Raw genomic sequence first — 6895 nt, 5'->3', positions numbered from 1 at the left:
GGCTTCAAGGCGGATAATGTAATGAAATATGCAACGTCAGGAGCAGCACGAGCGGCGAGCGCAATGTAAATTTTCTAGATGCTCTTCACTCTGTTTTCCCCCCACGGCTATTAACATTTTAGAGGGCAAAGCAGCTGGATCCAAAGGTTAATGTCCGCACCATTAGAGAGCGACAGAGCATGCGTTTATCCCTGTTGGTTTAATTAAATTACAGGGAACTCATAAAAGGGAGATTTATACCAAACATACAGTTAGTGCGGTCCTAATGGAGCGCTGCCTTCCAGCTCAGCTGATTTATCCCCCCCGTGTTTCAAAGTGGGTCGTCTTGTCACAGAGTTTGTCATGGCCTACTTAACAACACAGGAACTTGTAATTAGATCGTTTGTCAGGCCAGCTGATTGCAGTGCTTGTTATTTTTATGGCGTACAGGAGTGGACATCTGGCCTGTCACTGGGTCACTCAGAAAAGCATCACTCTCGGCTCACGACGGCCACAGAAACTAGAAGTCCAGGCAGCGTGAAGTCTCCAGCCCCTCAGAAAGACATGACTTGGTTGGAAGTGAGCAAGAGCAGGAAAAACCTCTAGATTCAGGACATTTCTGGATGCCGAGCAATTAATTAATGTCATTCTGGGAAAATAAACAGTACCGTGAGCTCTGGAAACCCGGGATGGAAAAAAAATGGAGGTTAGACACCCTCTAGTGGAAGATCATTACATAAACATTACTCCACAAACCTCCACACAAACTTTCTTTTCATCCTCTGAGCATCCAAACCAAAGAACATCAGACTTAAAAGTAAAGTAACTTGTGAAAGTCTGAATTTGAAATATAGTCAAATTCATACTGATCAGCTCAGCTTTTCATAGGCTTTACGCTCTCTCCCATTTATGAAACAGCATGGACGTGTGTGCTAGTTACACAGATTTTGATGAATTAATCCTTTTCATTCGCAGCCTTAACGGAATCAGAGACTTTCTGACTGCATGAGTTGTTTCGCGTGGACTGTGAAATGAACTCTAACACAGGATTACAGCTCAGCACGTACGCTTTACTTTAATGTTTAACGTGGCATATGTACAAAAACAATTCAGCACATTCAATTGGCACAGAACGTTATCAATTATTAAGTATAAAACTAATGAACCCATCCGTCCTCCTAATGCTACAGTATGGAAGAGAAATTTCACAATTGATTTGAATCTAAAATGGAATTTATTACATTCTTACACAAAGGTTTCCATATTTTCTAAAACTATTACAAATAGCAAAATAGTTAAATAAAGGTGTGGATGAATTCATTCTCTTCTTCATGATTCAAACTTGATGTGGATGCCAATCATTATGAAAGTTCATATTATTATTATTAAAGTGAATTTTTTCCTAGTAAGAATACATGAAGTTTTTCTTTCCTTCTATCTTTCTTTCGTCCTTTCTTTCCTTCTTTTGCATCATAATAAGTGCATTATTCAGACTTCACCTTCAATAACTTATAACAGTCTTTGAAGGACTGGACAGAGACATTAAGTGCTTCAGTCAATACTTAGCTTCAGTTCACCGGGGTCCTACAGTGCATACATACATTATTCCCCCCAGTCAGTATGTGAATGTCAACCTGTCTGTTGATGACCTCATTTCATCAGCATCCTGCGCTGCTATTAGCTTGGTCAGTCCGGCTTTTGATAAAACAGATGCACTTTTCAAAATGGCTGCGACACATGTCATAGTGAGGACAACAGCAGTCCTTGCCGTCAGACTGGCGACCAGACAGCGCTGTGCACGAATTACAGTGACATCACCGCAAGAGTTATTATGCCAGACAAAACACAAGACGCTGTAAGTCGCCGCAGATAAGAAATATTTTTCATTACTGGAGGAATTTAATTAGCAGAAACTTGGCAAATGGCTTTTTCATGGCAATAAAGTTAATAACATACTTACCTTCGTCTATGGATGACATGGCTGCAAAGAACATGAGAGGAGTTAGTGTTTCATTATGAGGGTAATTTTACCCAAAAGATTACATTTGTCAAAATATTGGAAAAATAAATTAAATTCGCTGAGAAGAAGTTGGTAAAGCCACAGAGTTATGAGTTATGATCAGGGCTTGAATTACAAATTAACAGCAAAGAACGCAAGAACGTCTTAAAGCTTGGAGATGAAATATTTGTGTTCGTCTTCTTTCTTCTTATTCTTTTGAATATTTTGTGTGTATGTTTTCCATTTCAATGATTATTCATCTCTATGTGTCCTTGTAGCAGACAACGTGCTCTTCGATTTCACTAATGAACCAACATCTTTTCAGGGGCGTCCAAACTACGGTCAACGGGCCACATTTCCTAAATCGATCTGAACTGCAGCTTGGCCATTTTTGATTGGCCCAGACCAAATTCCAAAAATATACCAGAATACAGCTCCCACACAAAGCCTGCCGTTATGGCAGTTTTTGGTTTGAACCCTAGGTGGAGCTACTGAGTTAATCAAGGTTGTTTATCGACAAAATGACAACACCAAAGAAATGCAAGACAGACATTTTTGAAGCTGTGTCAAATGCAAGTTAAAATGCACTGCATCATCCACCAAGAAGCTCTGAACAGTGATGAACACTGCTGTGAAACGGTAAACATAATTCGAGTACGAGCAGTCTGCCACAGAGAATGTCAAACGTTCTTAACTGACGTGGATCTTGAACATAGGGACGTGCTCTATCATTCAGAAATGCGTTAAGTCGCAGCTCTGTGCTTCAGCGGTTTTATTCTCTGAGATCAGAGGTCGACCAGTTTTCGAAGGAAAAAGAGCAACCTCTTCACGAGTTGAGTGATCCGTCATGATTGGCAGATCTGGTGTTTGTAGTCGGTCTTACTGAATAAAAAAAAACTTAAAACCCGTACCCCACGTCTAAACTCCATTGTTTTAGCTTCGTGACCAAAGGAAAACCATCTGTTCCTAACTATTAAAAACCAGTAGGACCAGTATGAACTCACCATAGCACATTGACTCCACAGAAGTCTTCATTTTGCTATCAGCTTTTAGGGCCTTAAAATGGTGCTAGGTCTGTGTTTCTATTTACCAGCATGGATGGAGGAGGTCTAAAGCTGAGACTGAGTATCAATGGTGGCTACTGTATGTCTCATCCTCATCCATCCTTGTCCTGTGATGGACTGGCCTGTAGATAGCTGGGATAGGCTCCAGCACCATCCGCGACCCCGCATGGGACTAAGCAGTAGAAGATGGATGGATGAATGTATTTTGGTAATATTTACAATATTACAGTTTTCTGCCACAGTTTGTAAAATTAATGTCATGGGTTCCATAAATCAAAGCATTTCTTCATCTGGATCCAAGTCTTTGCACCAAAGGTAAATTTGACATAAACTACAAAGACAACAAATAGCAACAGACTCCAATGACAATTAATGAAGCACTGATTCACACTGAGATCAGTGTTTTGTATTTTGCTGTCCACTATGTTATGAGTGATTGGACGTGTTAATGTACTCGGTTGCAAGTTGTATTGTTTGAAGGCAAAATGAGATTTTTCTGCGTACTTCAAATGTCTTGACACAGTTAGGGCCTTTTGGAAACAAAGCGTGTCATTATGACGTTGAAGTCGCTTTTTTGACCTGTGTGTGAACTGTTAAGAGAATGTGTTTTATTGGACGGCTGCGTCAAAGTGACCGATAAAAATTGTAGAAACCGAAGTGACCAACGACCATCTCTATGATGTTCTTCACCTCTCACCCACAAACTGACTCTGGACCTGCCAGTTCAAAAAAATGTTAGCATTAGCATTTTTAAACAAATATTAGTTAATCTGTTAACAATCCAAACTTATTTGCATACGAAGCTTGAAATATAGTACATCATTTGTTTTCTATTTAAGGGTTTTTGAAAAAAGGGCAGCTCTTTTGAAAATGAACTGCCCACCTTTTTTGTTCTAAAAATATAGATAGGTATGGATAAATATATATATATATATATATATATATATATATATATATATATATATATATATATATATATATATATATATATATATATATATATATATATATATATATATATATATATATATATATATATATATATATGCTGTAGGCTGATTGATTTAGTTTACTTAAATAAACCAAGTGAGGTAACACGTACTTCACCTCGAGTGAGTGGCTGTTTGCGTATTTTATTGCATTTGGCCCTTGGTGGAAAAAGTCTGTACACTCCTGACATAAGACAAACAAGGTTTATATGTAAGGTTTACCTAAGTCTGACATATTATTTGAGTTGCAGAATGTAGAATAAACACATATAAAGAGCCAGAGTTAATTAACTTAACTTAGCCTGAACTTTGGGGGAAATGGCTGCATTTGTTGTTTTTAAAGTACAAACATCTTCCACGCAGGAGCTCAAGCTTCAGAAGCAACGTTTAGTGTAGTAGTCTTCCTATAAAAAAGCATCTATTAAGCACAGGTTACCAACAGGGAATTTTTGTGGGCGAGTGCCTTTGTTGGTGGTTTTGCTGTGATAAATCTCCAGGAGGTTGAGTGGCCATGACTCAGTGATACTATACTTCGTAGTTTTATATTATGCTAAGCTAAGCTAAGCTAAGCTATATTTGGGATTGTTGAATCTCATCATGCATTTTGTGATTTGCAGTGTTATAGCAGAACGCTGACGTTTGTACCAGTCTCTGTCTTGGTCCTGAGCTCAGACGCTGTAACGATGCCCCCCTGGGTGACAGCAGCCTCCACTCGCCCTCCTCTTCCGGCTGCATTGCTGTTCATCAAAGCAGACGGGAAAACATGATTTTTGAGAAAATGGATTTTTTTTCTGGAAGTGGAGGTTTCTGCTTGAAATGCGTGCTGCTGCGCCTTCAGTGAGCTGCAGGTGCTGGGCTCACAGACTCGTGTGATGCGGTGCAGATAGGAGGCCGAGACGCTCTCATTCTGCTGCTTGGTAAAGCGGAACGCCGGGAAGCACAATCGAGCCTTTTGGCCAAAAGCCTGTTCTCCTGCGCGGTGATCGCTGGGTCCGTGTAGCACCTTTCAAAATAAGGTGAATGTCATTCATGTAGCGTTGCAGCATGTGCAGGTTTTGTATTAATAATACAGGTATTACCATACTCATTACCCACAGCTTTAAATATAAACCTGACTTTGGCTGCAGTGTGTGCAAGTGTTTTTTTGGTAAATTCTGTGTTTTTGTGACTTACGGGACAAACGAGTGAAGAAAGCGAAGTCAGAGGGCAGCGGAGACAAACAGGTGTAGCATCGATCCTGAAGAATGAAGCACTTTTGGAGAAAGAATGAGTTCAGGCCACAAAATATTTCATCAGATAAGCTATCAATACTGTACAGAGATAGTTCTGTGGCTGGATCACAGGGGAGCTTCGGCTTTTCTTCAGCTCTGGTTGACTATGATGCAGATGTTAACATTAACAAGTGGCTGCATGTGGGTTAATTAATCAGTCACTTATATGTGTTGATTCTTACACACCGCTGTAACTGAAAGTGAATCAATTAATAAATGTGTCTTTTTCTACACTAAATGAATCAACATGTCAAAGCATGTGGTTCAGTTATGTAAACTCTTCACTGTCATTTTCTTTTTATTTATTTTTGCAAGGTGACTGCCTTCAGTGCAAATGAAGTGAAATCAGCTTGAATATCCCTCTAATATTTAATAGGTTTAAAGTTTAGTCAATTTGACTATTCTGAGTTTGTTTTTCTGCCTTCATTTTAAAAGCTAGGTGCTTTATAGCAGGTTAACACTGCAGGTGTTTAAATCCAGTCCTTATTAGGATTCTGAGCAAGCATTTTCTTGCAAGCAAGAAAACAAGGAGAATGATGTGATGTAATGTTGCTGGTTCTTACTGTGATGACAGGTTGGACTCAGATGTCTGCACATAGATGTCTGTGTTCAGGTCGACACCTAGAGGTCGATGACAAGGAGCGTGGTGTGATTTTTAACCTGGAAAAGGAAGAGGAGGTAGAAATGAAAATCAAACCTTTGCTTTAAACGCTTCCATAAAATTGCCTTTCAGATCTCCAGTAAAAATCTCAGATCCCCATGCGACCGTCGCAGCGGCGGGGTCAAAGGTCATGATGATGCTGACGCTGGCGTGTTCGGTGTTGGAGAAGTGCGAGGACGATCCCGGTGGAGGTGAGCTCCTGGTCTGAGGAATCATTCAAGGGAGACATGATTATTCATGAAGTCGTGGCTGGCTGGCGTGTCTCTCACAGCAGGTGGCAGTGATGAAATCTCATCAAGAAAGTGGAACATCTCCCCCGACTCTCTCGCTCTCTTAAGAGCAGAGGAGACTGGGATTGATTCTGACGGTGTTACATTAAATGAGACAGATTCACCCCAAACGTGATGAGCTGAAAATCCTCTCATGTCTGCCCCGCGTGCTCTCCTCTCTATCTCCTCGTGCTCAGACACCCTCCGGTTTCCTGAATGGACTATCAGGACTTGATCAGTCGCACTGAGCGAGGGCGTTTTAGCGAAGTGATACTCGCCGAGAACGCGCGGCCACGCGCGTTTCCTTGTCTGATGAGAAGCTGACTCTCGCCACGGGAGGCTCCGCAGGGGTGTCCACCTCCACCAGGCAGCGATGTGTGGAGGCTGTGCAGGACCAGTCAGCTCTCAGTGTGTCCTGTGTAACACTGTCACTGTATTCTGAAGAGGGTAGTGTTGTTATTGTTATTGTCATCTACAGTATTTTGTTATTAGAAATCCCTCAACACTAGTTCACAGATCACAAATATACTGTGAAACCATCACTAACCTAGCAAAAAGGGTTATAACTGGTTGTTACCTGAGCCTGAATCTGTCTGTACTGGTTTAACTGGTTTTGTGTGATGTGTGGCACAACGCTGCTTTGGGTTCGGGGTGAAAACAAGC

Source organism: Betta splendens, chromosome 13, assembly GCF_900634795.4.
Source record: "Betta splendens chromosome 13, fBetSpl5.4, whole genome shotgun sequence".
NCBI lineage: Eukaryota > Metazoa > Chordata > Actinopteri > Anabantiformes > Osphronemidae > Betta > Betta splendens.
This window is presented reverse-complemented; position numbering follows the sequence as displayed.